Source organism: Pungitius pungitius, chromosome 7, assembly GCF_949316345.1.
Source record: "Pungitius pungitius chromosome 7, fPunPun2.1, whole genome shotgun sequence".
NCBI classification, from domain to species: Eukaryota; Metazoa; Chordata; class Actinopteri; order Perciformes; family Gasterosteidae; genus Pungitius; species Pungitius pungitius.
This window is the reverse complement of record NC_084906.1, coordinates 12406837-12422826: the sequence shown is the minus strand read 5'-3', so window position 1 is coordinate 12422826 and position 15990 is coordinate 12406837. Positions and strand designations below refer to the sequence as shown.

General features: G+C 48.5%; 6 non-coding genes across 6 annotated transcripts; all 6 read right to left on the bottom strand.

The window, feature by feature from the left end:
* Positions 1–8867: 8867 nt before the first annotated feature.
* Positions 8868–8986, bottom strand: LOC119217309 (5S ribosomal RNA). The gene has a single exon (XR_005120248.2). It is a non-coding gene; the product is annotated as a 5S ribosomal RNA (ribosomal RNA).
* Positions 8987–9509: 523 nt separating this feature from the next.
* Positions 9510–9628, bottom strand: LOC119217308 (5S ribosomal RNA). Its single transcript, XR_005120247.1, has one exon. It is a non-coding gene; the product is annotated as a 5S ribosomal RNA (ribosomal RNA).
* Positions 9629–12703: 3075 nt separating this feature from the next.
* On the bottom strand, positions 12704–12822 carry LOC134132237 (5S ribosomal RNA). Its single transcript, XR_009956774.1, has one exon. It is a non-coding gene; the product is annotated as a 5S ribosomal RNA (ribosomal RNA).
* A 523-nt stretch (positions 12823–13345) lies between these two features.
* Positions 13346–13464, bottom strand: LOC134132236 (5S ribosomal RNA). The gene has a single exon (XR_009956773.1). It is a non-coding gene; the product is annotated as a 5S ribosomal RNA (ribosomal RNA).
* A 523-nt stretch (positions 13465–13987) lies between these two features.
* Positions 13988–14106, bottom strand: LOC134132235 (5S ribosomal RNA). The gene has a single exon (XR_009956772.1). It is a non-coding gene; the product is annotated as a 5S ribosomal RNA (ribosomal RNA).
* Positions 14107–14629: 523 nt separating this feature from the next.
* LOC134132234 (5S ribosomal RNA) lies at positions 14630–14748 on the bottom strand. Its single transcript, XR_009956771.1, has one exon. It is a non-coding gene; the product is annotated as a 5S ribosomal RNA (ribosomal RNA).
* Positions 14749–15990: the final 1242 nt, after the last annotated feature.

Sequence of the window (15990 nt, the reverse complement as noted above, 5' to 3'; positions counted from 1 at the left end):
AAACCTAGTGGCTCACAGGAGGAAAGAAACATGGAAACAATACCTCCACCTCCTATCACTGGGTTTCAATGTGAATCAAAAGAGCAGATTTGGTTTTTTTCGTCCGATTTTTCGAATTTACCCTGAAGCCCATCATCAATTTGGAAATGAACGACGTATGAAGACACAGATACCTCGTGCCTCGCGGGCCAAAACGGCATGGATACATTGTGTCTGTCGCAGCGTAAAAGAGAGCAGATTCCTTGAAAAAGCTTACAGCACCTGGTATTCCCAGGCGGTCTCCCATCCAAGTACTGACCAGGCCCGACCCTGCTTAGCTTCCGAGATCAGACGAGATCGGGCGTGTTTTTTTTTTTTTTTTTTTTTTTTTTTATTATCAAAAAATCATTTTCAATCACATTTTCCAGTCATTTACATACATAGTCAAACACGTTGCGCACAGTTTAATTTAACACATTTTTTTCTTTCATCCAAAGTGCAGCAGGAGTTCTCCATCTTCTTTTTCCCTAAGAAAGGTGCTCCCCTTAATTAACCCACTGTTAAACACATCCTTATTGACATCTTTGTTTATCATGCTTACATGTCTTTCCATAATAAATTAAATCCCATTCATTCTCCCTTCCCCAACATCTACACACTTTCTAACATTCGCATTCACTGGGATTACCACCCCCTGGATTTATCTCCCCCATTATTCACATGCATCCCACTGATCGCCCCCTCTCTCCGTCTCTCTCGCACAATTATTGTCCCAATGAGTCTCTTGTAGGCATATAATGCCAGCTTCGCACACCAGCATCATCTAGCTGCTTTCTTTTTCATTTGCCCCAATCTTTTACTCTTTCTCGTGGTTTGTGTCCTTTTCCTCACCTCACCCACTTTCTCCATGACATCTCCCTCACTCAGGGACGTTTCAGAGCCTTCCCACTCCATCCCACTCTGCAGCTCCTCAGCACCCTCACTCGTTCCCAGCCCTCCTACCCCTTCCCTCTTTGCCTCACTTTCTCCCCCGCCCATCTCTCTGGCTCCTGCCTCTCCCTCTCTCTCCCTTCCGTTGACAGTCTCCGTTTCCCCCTCTCCTTCCATCGTTGTCGCCTCATCACCGTCCTGCGCCTCTCCTTCTCGCTGCTCTCCGTCCTGCTCTCCTTCCTCCTCCATCCGCACTTCTCCTGCTCCTGCTCCTTCCGCTCCTGCTGTGGGATCAGGGCCTGGACTCTCTGCTCTCTCCGTCGTCTCCCCGCTTCCCCCCGTCGGGTCAGCTCTCTGTGCTCTCTCCGTCGTCTCTTTGGTCTTTTGGTCCGCAGCGGCGCAGGAGTCCCTCTTTGTCTCTCCTCCAGGCGTCTCGGGCTCTGCACACATACACCATATCCCTCCCATGCCGCAGGTGTTACAATTGTTCTCTTCGCACTCCCGTGCGTAGTGCCCTCTCCTGCCACATTTGAAACATTTAAACTCCGGGCAGTCTCTCACCACGTGGCCCGGCTGGATGCATAGTCGGCACACCTTCACCTGTCTGTCGTGTATGACCCGAAAGTGTTCTGCCCCTCCCACTACATTAAACTTAGTAGAGTACGGTAGTGATTTCACTGTGTCTGTGAACTTGACTTTTACAAATCTTGTCCCGTCGGCAATGTCGGTGCCCGGCCACATCCTCCTCCTTATCCCGGAGACTGCCTTCACCCCCCATTCCCTCAGCCTCTCGGTTATCTCCTTGTCTTCCACGTATATGGGGAGAGCGAGGAAAGAAACCACCATTTCGTCCGTTTGGATGTCTCTTGCCAGAATTCTGGTCTCCCCGATCATTACTCCGTCCATTAGGCGTTCTTTGCCTGTATTTGTTTGCATTGTCACCTCGTATTGTTTGGGAGTCTTATATCTGCAGCCTGTCACCACTCCACAGTCCTCTTTTATTTTTCTTAGCATGCCCATCATCGTTATTCTCTCTTCTCCGACTATGTCCACCAGCACTGTTAACTTTTTCTCATACGTTGTAGACTTCATTTTAGCTTCCTGGTCGCACTTACTTCCACTCTCCTCTCCCAGCATTTCCTCCATTCTGCTCTTGGTTTCCCGTCAAAAAGGTTCCCCCCCTGACAGCTGAAGCTGTCGGGGGGAAGTTCGTTCAGTCTCAAGTCCTTGCAACAAAATCGACCAGGATTTACCTCAAAATGTTTGTCCTTGTTCTCTCTGTGAGCTGAACAGCTGCTCTGGGGTCTCACTCAGCTCCTCTCCACAGGCTCCTCCCCCGGGCGTGTTCAGGGTGGTATGGCCGTAAGCAAATGCTCAGCCGACCAAAGGGCTTTTTGAAGTGCCTCCAAAGCCGGGCTCTGCTCCTCTGTCCACCTGTCGGGAGTGCACCTCGATTTCTCCCACCGGTCACGCACACACTCACTCACACACACACAAGCGGGACAACATGGCAACAAAACTCCACCTTGGGGTTTGCAGTGTAAAACAAAAGGGCAGTTTTTGGACTTTTGGGGGGGATTTCTCCTAATTCACCCAGGAGTTCATCGTCCATTCCCAAATCAACGATGTATATGAAAAGGTACAAACCTAGTGGCTCACAGGAGGAAAGAAACATGGAAACAATACCTCCACCTCCTATCACTGGGTTTCAATGTGAATCAAAAGAGCAGATTTGGTTTTTTTCGTCCGATTTTTCGAATTTACCCTGAAGCCCATCATCAATTTGGAAATGAACGACGTATGAAGACACAGATACCTCGTGCCTCGCGGGCCAAAACGGCATGGATACATTGTGTCTGTCGCAGCGTAAAAGAGAGCAGATTCCTTGAAAAAGCTTACAGCACCTGGTATTCCCAGGCGGTCTCCCATCCAAGTACTGACCAGGCCCGACCCTGCTTAGCTTCCGAGATCAGACGAGATCGGGCGTGTTTTTTTTTTTTTTTTTTTTTTTTTATTATCAAAAAGTTACAAAAGACATTGTACAGATTTACACAGTATTGGAGCTTGCATCGCGTCGACACAAGCACCTAAATCAAACAGAGAGCAAAGCATAATCAAACAGCACAACACAAAGATATACCAGTACAAAATACAAAATCAAATTGCCCCAACTCAAAAGGCGCTCTTAACTGGAGAGGCAACTTTGCTAACCCCAGTCAATCTGTATTTCACCATCTCCCCGTATCCTTATTAGGGTGCTGCCTGCGATGAACCCACTTTCAAAGTCCTCCTTTTCTAAGGCTCCATACATCAGCTTGACGTTCCTCTGCAAACCGCTTTTAAACATGCACCAGACGTCGGCCTTTCTCCTCTCGTAATGGGCCAGGTTTCTCCTCATTTTGACCGCATACCTTGCATGGCTCAGCATGTAATTTAAGAGACTCACCCCTTCCCTTTTACCTCCCGCTCCAAACAGCCACAGTTCCTTCCACTCCATTCTCTCGACATATTTTTCTTCCCAACACTTGTTGATTATCCCCTTCAATTTCTGGAAGTACACCTGCAACTCAGAACATTCAACAAACTCATGCATGCATGTTTCTACTTCCACTCCACATACGTCGCATTCTTTCTTCACATTCATATCAAACTTGCTTATGATTAAGTTGTTAAAGACCCTATTGTGTCTAAGCAGAAAGTCAAAGTTCTCACATTCACTGCTGTTCCATTTCACTCTCAAGTTCGTCCATATTCTTTTCACCTCCATGTCCTCAATCACTCTTGGCCATACTTTCTCTGCGGCTGGTCTCCTCACCTCCCTCCCTCTTAGGCATTTGTACAGCACTCTGGTTTTCACATTCATCAGGTTCACCATCTTCTCACTTTCTCCTATGTGCAGCTCGATCTCTCCTTCCTCATCCACCACATTCTCCCTCTCAATCATCTCCTTCCACTCTCTGGGCATCCCCCCCTTTATCTTATCCATCAGCCCCTCTGCTGTCCCCATCCACATTTCATCACCCCTGCTCCTCACCTCATCCACTATCACCTGTGCTCTCATAAACCCGGGTACATATTCATACACCAAGTCTCTCACCTTCCTGAACCCCGCCCTCCACATCAGCCTGTTGTACAGTGTTTCCCCATCCCATGTGATTTTGGGATTCAGAAACACCGGCTGCTCCCAGACTTGCTTCACACTCCTGCATTCATACTTCACACATTTCACAAACTCCCCCCATGCTCCCAGCATTTCTTTGTGGAAATCAGACACTTCACTCATCATCCCTTTCTTCAGTTCCATGTACACAGCACTGTCTCCGCACCCACCACATTTATCCACCGCTTCTTTTAGAAAGATTTTCCATATCTGATCACTGTTGTTCCTTAGATACCTCACCATCATTTTCACCCTGAGTGCCTTCTTCTTTTTCTCTAAATTGATCAGTTTCAGTCCTCCGTCCTCGTACTCATTTTCCATCACTTCCCTGGCTATTCTGACTCCCTTCCCATCCCACAGAAACTCATTCACTTCTCTCTCCACCTCCTTCATCACCCTCTCAGGTACATCCAGCACATTCATAACATACACTAACCTACTCACCACTAATGTATTGACCACAACCACCTTCCCTTTCAACCCTAGCCCCCTTTGCCTCCAAAACCCTAGTGTTCTCCTGATGTTGTTCACAATCCCTTCATATTGCATATCTCTCCCCTCCTTGTGCTTAATCCCTAGGTTGACTCCCAACACTCTGAAGTAATCCTGTTTCTCTCTTAAACCTATCTCCACCCTTCCTGTACACCCCTCGCCTATATACATGATCTCTGACTTCTCTATGTTCACTTTAGCCCCCGATGCCCTCCCATACAGCTCTAAGCTATCTAGTACCTCCCCTATGCTCTCCTTGTCCTTCACTGTGACTGTTGTGTCGTCCGCATATTGGTACAATAGACTCATTTGTCCTCCTGGTAGCTCTATTCCCCTGATTTTTTTATTCTGTCTTAACAGTTGTGCTAGTGGCTCGGCTGCCAGTGAGTACAGCAGTGCTGACATTGGACAACCTTGCCTGACCGACCTTTCTAGCCTGAACGCGTCTGTCACTATCCCATTAATTTTGACGCAGCTGTATGCTCTGTCATACATCCTCCTGATCCATCCCCTTAGCCTGTGCCCAAACCCCATTTTCTCCAACACCCTGTGCAAGTAGGTGTGGTCAACCCTGTCAAATGCCTTATTTAAATCTAAACTCATTACAGCCCCTCCTTTTCCCCTCTTCATAAATTCTATAGTGTCTCTGATGCTGCTTACTGTGTCAGCTATGTCCCTGCCTGGTACACTATAAGCCTGCGTGCTCCCTACCACCGTCCCGATAACTCTCTTTATCCTGTTGGCTAACACCCGTGCTAGTATCTTATAATCTGTGTTCAACATTGTAAGTGGTCTGTAGTTTTCTAATCTATCCCTATTCCCTTTCTTGTAAATGATGCTGACCAGCCCTGTCGCCATTCCTGTCGTCATCCTATCCCCCTCTTCTGTCCATCTAAACACTCTATCTAACACCGGCACTAGTTCTTCCCTGAATTCCATGTAAAACTCCCCTGTGATTCCATCTATCCCCGGACTCCTATTCCTGCCAAGTCCTGCTATTGCTGCTTCTATTTCTCCTGTCCCTATGTTACCCTCACACATCTCCCTATCGTCCTCACACAGCTTCCCTTCCACTTTCTCCAACACCAACCTTATGCTTTCTTCATCTGCTTCTCCTCCACTGAATAATTCCCTGTAAAATTCTTCTACCCTTACTACTATCTCGACAAAGTCTGTAATTCCTTCTCCCTCTTTTCCTTCTACCTTCTCTAAGTAATTCCTCTTCTGTTTTGTTTTCTCTAGCCCTAGAAAAAACCTTGTACATTTCTCTCCCTCAATCACATGTCTCGCCCTGCTCCTGACTACTGCTCCGTTGCACTTTCTCTGTTCTATCTCCTTCAGCTCATCTCTAATTCTTATATAGTTTTCCAAATCACCTCCCTCCTCATCTATCCTCTCTACCTCTCTTTCTAGCTCCTCCTTAAGTTCCCTCTCCCTCTTCCTCGCTCTCCTGTTTCTGTCTCTGCTGTGCTTTATGCTGAGCTTTTTAATTTCTGCTTTCAATTTCTCCCACCACCTGCCAACATCCTCCTCATACATGCGGTCATTCTTTCTCATGTTTATCCACTCTCTCACTTTCTTTTTATACTGTTCATCTTTCACCAGTTCACTATTCAGACACCACACTCCACCTCCCCTCCTTTCACTTGGTTGGTTTAAACTAAACTGCAGAACCATGTGGTCGCTTAGTGCAGTGACTTTGTATTCTATCCTCCCTATCCTGTCTGCTATGCTCTTAGCTCCCAAGACTAAGTCTATCCTGCTTTGCTTTAGAACACCTCTCACCACTTGTCTTCTAGAGAAAGCCCTTCCTTTCGGGTTCCTCTCTCTCCATACGTCCATCATCCCTCTGTCTTTCATCATCCTCTTCAGCACACCTCTCGACGAGTCGCTCCTGTAACACACACTCGATGACGCGTCTAACCTGCCACACCACACATTAAAATCCCCCACAATCATACAGTTGTTGTTGCACATTTCTCCCATCCTCTCAAAAAAACCTTTTCTCTCTCTCTCCTCATTTGGCGCATATAAGTTTATTAACTTATACTTTCCCCCATTGTGTTCAAAAGAAATCCCAATCATTCGCCCTTCCCCGTCATCCACACACTTTGTAACATTCTGAATCACACCCTTCTTCACTAAGATTGCCACCCCCCTTGATTTATCTCCCCCATTATTTGCATACATCTCACCAGTCCATCCTCTCTCCGTCTCTCTCACACACGCATTGTCCCAATGAGTCTCTTGTAAGCAAATAATGTCAGCGTCACACACCAGCAGGGTTTGCTGTCTTCTGTCTCGGTCTCTGAGCCCATTGCAGTTAAATGAGGACAGGCTGAGCATCATTAGTAATTTTAGCAGAGGTGTCCACAGTATCATTTGGCTGCTTTCTTTTTAATTTGTTCCAACCTCTTGCTCTGTCTCGTGGTTTGGTGCCTTTTCCTCACCTCACCAACTTTCTCCAAGACCTCTCCCTCACTCAAAGACGTATCAGAGCCTTCCCACTCCATCCCACTCACCACCTCCTCGGCACCCCCACTCGTTCCCTGCCCTCCCTCCCCTTCCATTTCCCCATCGCTTTCTCCCCCGTCCGTACCTCCGCTCCTCTCTTTGGCTCCTGCAGCTCTCTCTCTCCCCCCTCTTGTGACAGTCTCCGTTTCCCCCACTCCGGCCGTCGTTGTCTCCCTTACTGTCGCCCCACCTCCGTCCTGCTCCGCTCCGTCCTGCTCTCCTTCCTCCTGCATCCTCTCCTCTCCTTCCCCTTCTGCTCCTGCTGTCGGATCCGCGTCTCCGCCTCCGCTTCCGCTCGGGCTTCGGTCCTCGCCGTCGTCCGCCTCCTCGCTCCGGCATCCGTCTCCCGTCTTCTCCTTCTCCTGCCGCCGCTCCTCCTCCTCTTGCTCCTCCGCGCACTCTCTGGCGTAGTGACCTTGCTGGCCACACTTGAAACACCTGAAGTCCGGGCAATCTCGAACTATATGGCCCGGCTGAATGCAGAGTCGGCAGACTTTTATCTGCCTGTCATGTATCACTCTGAAGTGTTCGGCTCCTCCTGCGGTCTCAAACTTAGCCGAATACGGGAGCGACTTAACTGTCTCTGTGAACCTGACCCGCATGTATCTGGTCCCGTCCACAATCTCGGTTCCCGGCCACACCCGTCTCCTAATGTTTGACACCGGAGTCACTCCCCAGTCTAAAAGTTTCTTGATTATTGTATCGTCGCCGATGTATATCGGTAAGTTTATGAACGACACCACCATCTCGTCTTTATTTATTTCACTTGCCGTGACCGTATTGTTATGGATTTTCAGACCGTCCATTAGCTTCACCTTCCCTCCTTCAGTTCTCATTGTGAGCTCATAGTTCTTGGGGGTCTTGTATCTGCATCCGACCACCTCACCGCACTCCTCCTTCACTTTACGTAGCAGCTCCATCATAGTCACTCTATCGTCCCCTTCGATCTCCACATTCAGTGTTAACTTTTTCTCGTAGTTTATTTTGTCGTCTCGTCCGTCATCCGTGTTCTGTTTGGTGCGTCTCATCTCCGGTCCTTTTTGGTTAGCCATGCGATCAATCCGTCACTTCCCTCACAGGGAGCAGGATCCCCCAAACAGCCGGGCTGTCGGGGGGGTCTGTTCTGCTGTGAGACTCTCCGGCTGAAAACACTGTCAGCACAAACGTGTCGAACTGTCAAACTTTCAAACTTTTGCCGCTCGCTCTCACTACTCACTACTCACAGCTGACTTCCGGGGGGGGCGTGTTCAGGGTGGTATGGCCGTAAGCAAATGCTCAGCCGACCAAAGGGCTTTTTGAAGTGCCTCCAAAGCCGGGCTCTGCTCCTCTGTCCACCTGTCGGGAGTGCACCTCGATTTCTCCCACCGGTCACGCACACACTCACTCACACACACACAAGCGGGACAACATGGCAACAAAACTCCACCTTGGGGTTTGCAGTGTAAAACAAAAGGGCAGTTTTTGGACTTTTGGGGGGATTTCTCCTAATTCACCCAGGAGTTCATCGTCCATTCCCAAATCAACGATGTATATGAAAAGGTACAAACCTAGTGGCTCACAGGAGGAAAGAAACATGGAAACAATACCTCCACCTCCTATCACTGGGTTTCAATGTGAATCAAAAGAGCAGATTTGGTTTTTTTCGTCCGATTTTTCGAATTTACCCTGAAGCCCATCATCAATTTGGAAATGAACGACGTATGAAGACACAGATACCTCGTGCCTCGCGGGCCAAAACGGCATGGATACATTGTGTCTGTCGCAGCGTAAAAGAGAGCAGATTCCTTGAAAAAGCTTACAGCACCTGGTATTCCCAGGCGGTCTCCCATCCAAGTACTGACCAGGCCCGACCCTGCTTAGCTTCCGAGATCAGACGAGATCGGGCGTGTTCAGGGTGGTATGGCCGTAAGCAAATGCTCAGCCGACCAAAGGGCTTTTTGAAGTGCCTCCAAAGCCGGGCTCTGCTCCTCTGTCCACCTGTCGGGAGTGCACCTCGATTTCTCCCACCGGTCACGCACACACTCACTCACACACACACAAGCGGGACAACATGGCAACAAAACTCCACCTTGGGGTTTGCAGTGTAAAACAAAAGGGCAGTTTTTGGACTTTTGGGGGGATTTCTCCTAATTCACCCAGGAGTTCATCGTCCATTCCCAAATCAACGATGTATATGAAAAGGTACAAACCTAGTGGCTCACAGGAGGAAAGAAACATGGAAACAATACCTCCACCTCCTATCACTGGGTTTCAATGTGAATCAAAAGAGCAGATTTTGTTTTTTTCGTCCGATTTTTCGAATTTACCCTGAAGCCCATCATCAATTTGGAAATGAACGACGTATGAAGACACAGATACCTCGTGCCTCGCGGGCCAAAACGGCATGGATACATTGTGTCTGTCGCAGCGTAAAAGAGAGCAGATTCCTTGAAAAAGCTTACAGCACCTGGTATTCCCAGGCGGTCTCCCATCCAAGTACTGACCAGGCCCGACCCTGCTTAGCTTCCGAGATCAGACGAGATCGGGCGTGTTCAGGGTGGTATGGCCGTAAGCAAATGCTCAGCCGACCAAAGGGCTTTTTGAAGTGCCTCCAAAGCCGGGCTCTGCTCCTCTGTCCACCTGTCGGGAGTGCACCTCGATTTCTCCCACCGGTCACGCACACACTCACTCACACACACACAAGCGGGACAACATGGCAACAAAACTCCACCTTGGGGTTTGCAGTGTAAAACAAAAGGGCAGTTTTTGGACTTTTGGGGGGATTTCTCCTAATTCACCCAGGAGTTCATCGTCCATTCCCAAATCAACGATGTATATGAAAAGGTACAAACCTAGTGGCTCACAGGAGGAAAGAAACATGGAAACAATACCTCCACCTCCTATCACTGGGTTTCAATGTGAATCAAAAGAGCAGATTTTGTTTTTTTCGTCCGATTTTTCGAATTTACCCTGAAGCCCATCATCAATTTGGAAATGAACGACGTATGAAGACACAGATACCTCGTGCCTCGCGGGCCAAAACGGCATGGATACATTGTGTCTGTCGCAGCGTAAAAGAGAGCAGATTCCTTGAAAAAGCTTACAGCACCTGGTATTCCCAGGCGGTCTCCCATCCAAGTACTGACCAGGCCCGACCCTGCTTAGCTTCCGAGATCAGACGAGATCGGGCGTGTTTTTTTTTTTTTTTTTTTTTTTTTTTATTATCAAAAAATCATTTTCAATCACATTTTCCAGTCATTTACATACATAGTCAAACACGTTGCGCACAGTTTAATTTAACACATTTTTTTCTTTCATCCAAAGTGCAGCAGGAGTTCTCCATCTTCTTTTTCCCTAAGAAAGGTGCTCCCCTTAATTAACCCACTGTTAAACACATCCTTATTGACATCTTTGTTTATCATGCTTACATGTCTTTCCATAATAAATTAAATCCCATTCATTCTCCCTTCCCCAACATCTACACACTTTCTAACATTCGCATTCACTGGGATTACCACCCCCTGGATTTATCTCCCCCATTATTCACATGCATCCCACTGATCGCCCCCTCTCTCCGTCTCTCTCGCACAATTATTGTCCCAATGAGTCTCTTGTAGGCATATAATGCCAGCTTCGCACACCAGCATCATCTAGCTGCTTTCTTTTTCATTTGCCCCAATCTTTTACTCTTTCTCGTGGTTTGTGTCCTTTTCCTCACCTCACCCACTTTCTCCATGACATCTCCCTCACTCAGGGACGTTTCAGAGCCTTCCCACTCCATCCCACTCTGCAGCTCCTCAGCACCCTCACTCGTTCCCAGCCCTCCTACCCCTTCCCTCTTTGCCTCACTTTCTCCCCCGCCCATCTCTCTGGCTCCTGCCTCTCCCTCTCTCTCCCTTCCGTTGACAGTCTCCGTTTCCCCCTCTCCTTCCATCGTTGTCGCCTCATCACCGTCCTGCGCCTCTCCTTCTCGCTGCTCTCCGTCCTGCTCTCCTTCCTCCTCCATCCGCACTTCTCCTGCTCCTGCTCCTTCCGCTCCTGCTGTGGGATCAGGGCCTGGACTCTCTGCTCTCTCCGTCGTCTCCCCGCTTCCCCCCGTCGGGTCAGCTCTCTGTGCTCTCTCCGTCGTCTCTTTGGTCTTTTGGTCCGCAGCGGCGCAGGAGTCCCTCTTTGTCTCTCCTCCAGGCGTCTCGGGCTCTGCACACATACACCATATCCCTCCCATGCCGCAGGTGTTACAATTGTTCTCTTCGCACTCCCGTGCGTAGTGCCCTCTCCTGCCACATTTGAAACATTTAAACTCCGGGCAGTCTCTCACCACGTGGCCCGGCTGGATGCATAGTCGGCACACCTTCACCTGTCTGTCGTGTATGACCCGAAAGTGTTCTGCCCCTCCCACTACATTAAACTTAGTAGAGTACGGTAGTGATTTCACTGTGTCTGTGAACTTGACTTTTACAAATCTTGTCCCGTCGGCAATGTCGGTGCCCGGCCACATCCTCCTCCTTATCCCGGAGACTGCCTTCACCCCCCATTCCCTCAGCCTCTCGGTTATCTCCTTGTCTTCCACGTATATGGGGAGAGCGAGGAAAGAAACCACCATTTCGTCCGTTTGGATGTCTCTTGCCAGAATTCTGGTCTCCCCGATCATTACTCCGTCCATTAGGCGTTCTTTGCCTGTATTTGTTTGCATTGTCACCTCGTATTGTTTGGGAGTCTTATATCTGCAGCCTGTCACCACTCCACAGTCCTCTTTTATTTTTCTTAGCATGCCCATCATCGTTATTCTCTCTTCTCCGACTATGTCCACCAGCACTGTTAACTTTTTCTCATACGTTGTAGACTTCATTTTAGCTTCCTGGTCGCACTTACTTCCACTCTCCTCTCCCAGCATTTCCTCCATTCTGCTCTTGGTTTCCCGTCAAAAAGGTTCCCCCCCTGACAGCTGAAGCTGTCGGGGGGAAGTTCGTTCAGTCTCAAGTCCTTGCAACAAAATCGACCAGGATTTACCTCAAAATGTTTGTCCTTGTTCTCTCTGTGAGCTGAACAGCTGCTCTGGGGTCTCACTCAGCTCCTCTCCACAGGCTCCTCCCCCGGGCGTGTTCAGGGTGGTATGGCCGTAAGCAAATGCTCAGCCGACCAAAGGGCTTTTTGAAGTGCCTCCAAAGCCGGGCTCTGCTCCTCTGTCCACCTGTCGGGAGTGCACCTCGATTTCTCCCACCGGTCACGCACACACTCACTCACACACACACAAGCGGGACAACATGGCAACAAAACTCCACCTTGGGGTTTGCAGTGTAAAACAAAAGGGCAGTTTTTGGACTTTTGGGGGGGATTTCTCCTAATTCACCCAGGAGTTCATCGTCCATTCCCAAATCAACGATGTATATGAAAAGGTACAAACCTAGTGGCTCACAGGAGGAAAGAAACATGGAAACAATACCTCCACCTCCTATCACTGGGTTTCAATGTGAATCAAAAGAGCAGATTTTGTTTTTTTCGTCCGATTTTTCGAATTTACCCTGAAGCCCATCATCAATTTGGAAATGAACGACGTATGAAGACACAGATACCTCGTGCCTCGCGGGCCAAAACGGCATGGATACATTGTGTCTGTCGCAGCGTAAAAGAGAGCAGATTCCTTGAAAAAGCTTACAGCACCTGGTATTCCCAGGCGGTCTCCCATCCAAGTACTGACCAGGCCCGACCCTGCTTAGCTTCCGAGATCAGACGAGATCGGGCGTGTTCAGGGTGGTATGGCCGTAAGCAAATGCTCAGCCGACCAAAGGGCTTTTTGAAGTGCCTCCAAAGCCGGGCTCTGCTCCTCTGTCCACCTGTCGGGAGTGCACCTCGATTTCTCCCACCGGTCACGCACACACTCACTCACACACACACAAGCGGGACAACATGGCAACAAAACTCCACCTTGGGGTTTGCAGTGTAAAACAAAAGGGCAGTTTTTGGACTTTTGGGGGGATTTCTCCTAATTCACCCAGGAGTTCATCGTCCATTCCCAAATCAACGATGTATATGAAAAGGTACAAACCTAGTGGCTCACAGGAGGAAAGAAACATGGAAACAATACCTCCACCTCCTATCACTGGGTTTCAATGTGAATCAAAAGAGCAGATTTGGTTTTTTTCGTCCGATTTTTCGAATTTACCCTGAAGCCCATCATCAATTTGGAAATGAACGACGTATGAAGACACAGATACCTCGTGCCTCGCGGGCCAAAACGGCATGGATACATTGTGTCTGTCGCAGCGTAAAAGAGAGCAGATTCCTTGAAAAAGCTTACAGCACCTGGTATTCCCAGGCGGTCTCCCATCCAAGTACTGACCAGGCCCGACCCTGCTTAGCTTCCGAGATCAGACGAGATCGGGCGTGTTCAGGGTGGTATGGCCGTAAGCAAATGCTCAGCCGACCAAAGGGCTTTTTGAAGTGCCTCCAAAGCCGGGCTCTGCTCCTCTGTCCACCTGTCGGGAGTGCACCTCGATTTCTCCCACCGGTCACGCACACACTCACTCACACACACACAAGCGGGACAACATGGCAACAAAACTCCACCTTGGGGTTTGCAGTGTAAAACAAAAGGGCAGTTTTTGGACTTTTGGGGGGATTTCTCCTAATTCACCCAGGAGTTCATCGTCCATTCCCAAATCAACGATGTATATGAAAAGGTACAAACCTAGTGGCTCACAGGAGGAAAGAAACATGGAAACAATACCTCCACCTCCTATCACTGGGTTTCAATGTGAATCAAAAGAGCAGATTTGGTTTTTTTCGTCCGATTTTTCGAATTTACCCTGAAGCCCATCATCAATTTGGAAATGAACGACGTATGAAGACACAGATACCTCGTGCCTCGCGGGCCAAAACGGCATGGATACATTGTGTCTGTCGCAGCGTAAAAGAGAGCAGATTCCTTGAAAAAGCTTACAGCACCTGGTATTCCCAGGCGGTCTCCCATCCAAGTACTGACCAGGCCCGACCCTGCTTAGCTTCCGAGATCAGACGAGATCGGGCGTGTTCAGGGTGGTATGGCCGTAAGCAAATGCTCAGCCGACCAAAGGGCTTTTTGAAGTGCCTCCAAAGCCGGGCTCTGCTCCTCTGTCCACCTGTCGGGAGTGCACCTCGATTTCTCCCACCGGTCACGCACACACTCACTCACACACACACAAGCGGGACAACATGGCAACAAAACTCCACCTTGGGGTTTGCAGTGTAAAACAAAAGGGCAGTTTTTGGACTTTTGGGGGGATTTCTCCTAATTCACCCAGGAGTTCATCGTCCATTCCCAAATCAACGATGTATATGAAAAGGTACAAACCTAGTGGCTCACAGGAGGAAAGAAACATGGAAACAATACCTCCACCTCCTATCACTGGGTTTCAATGTGAATCAAAAGAGCAGATTTTGTTTTTTTCGTCCGATTTTTCGAATTTACCCTGAAGCCCATCATCAATTTGGAAATGAACGACGTATGAAGACACAGATACCTCGTGCCTCGCGGGCCAAAACGGCATGGATACATTGTGTCTGTCGCAGCGTAAAAGAGAGCAGATTCCTTGAAAAAGCTTACAGCACCTGGTATTCCCAGGCGGTCTCCCATCCAAGTACTGACCAGGCCCGACCCTGCTTAGCTTCCGAGATCAGACGAGATCGGGCGTGTTCAGGGTGGTATGGCCGTAAGCAAATGCTCAGCCGACCAAAGGGCTTTTTGAAGTGCCTCCAAAGCCGGGCTCTGCTCCTCTGTCCACCTGTCGGGAGTGCACCTCGATTTCTCCCACCGGTCACGCACACACTCACTCACACACACACAAGCGGGACAACATGGCAACAAAACTCCACCTTGGGGTTTGCAGTGTAAAACAAAAGGGCAGTTTTTGGACTTTTGGGGGGATTTCTCCTAATTCACCCAGGAGTTCATCGTCCATTCCCAAATCAACGATGTATATGAAAAGGTACAAACCTAGTGGCTCACAGGAGGAAAGAAACATGGAAACAATACCTCCACCTCCTATCACTGGGTTTCAATGTGAATCAAAAGAGCAGATTTTGTTTTTTTCGTCCGATTTTTCGAATTTACCCTGAAGCCCATCATCAATTTGGAAATGAACGACGTATGAAGACACAGATACCTCGTGCCTCGCGGGCCAAAACGGCATGGATACATTGTGTCTGTCGCAGCGTAAAAGAGAGCAGATTCCTTGAAAAAGCTTACAGCACCTGGTATTCCCAGGCGGTCTCCCATCCAAGTACTGACCAGGCCCGACCCTGCTTAGCTTCCGAGATCAGACGAGATCGGGCGTGTTTTTTTTTTTTTTTTTTTTTTTTTTTATTATCAAAAAATCATTTTCAATCACATTTTCCAGTCATTTACATACATAGTCAAACACGTTGCGCACAGTTTAATTTAACACATTTTTTTCTTTCATCCAAAGTGCAGCAGGAGTTCTCCATCTTCTTTTTCCCTAAGAAAGGTGCTCCCCTTAATTAACCCACTGTTAAACACATCCTTATTGACATCTTTGTTTATCATGCTTACATGTCTTTCCATAATAAATTAAATCCCATTCATTCTCCCTTCCCCAACATCTACACACTTTCTAACATTCGCATTCACTGGGATTACCACCCCCTGGATTTATCTCCCCCATTATTCACATGCATCCCACTGATCGCCCCCTCTCTCCGTCTCTCTCGCACAATTATTGTCCCAATGAGTCTCTTGTAGGCATATAATGCCAGCTTCGCACACCAGCATCATCTAGCTGCTTTCTTTTTCATTTGCCCCAATCTTTTACTCTTTCTCGTGGTTTGTGTCCTTTTCCTCACCTCACCCACTTTCTCCATGACATCTCCCTCACTCAGGGACGTTTCAGAGCCTTCCCACTCCATCCCACTCTGCAGCTCCTCAGCACCCTCACTCGTTC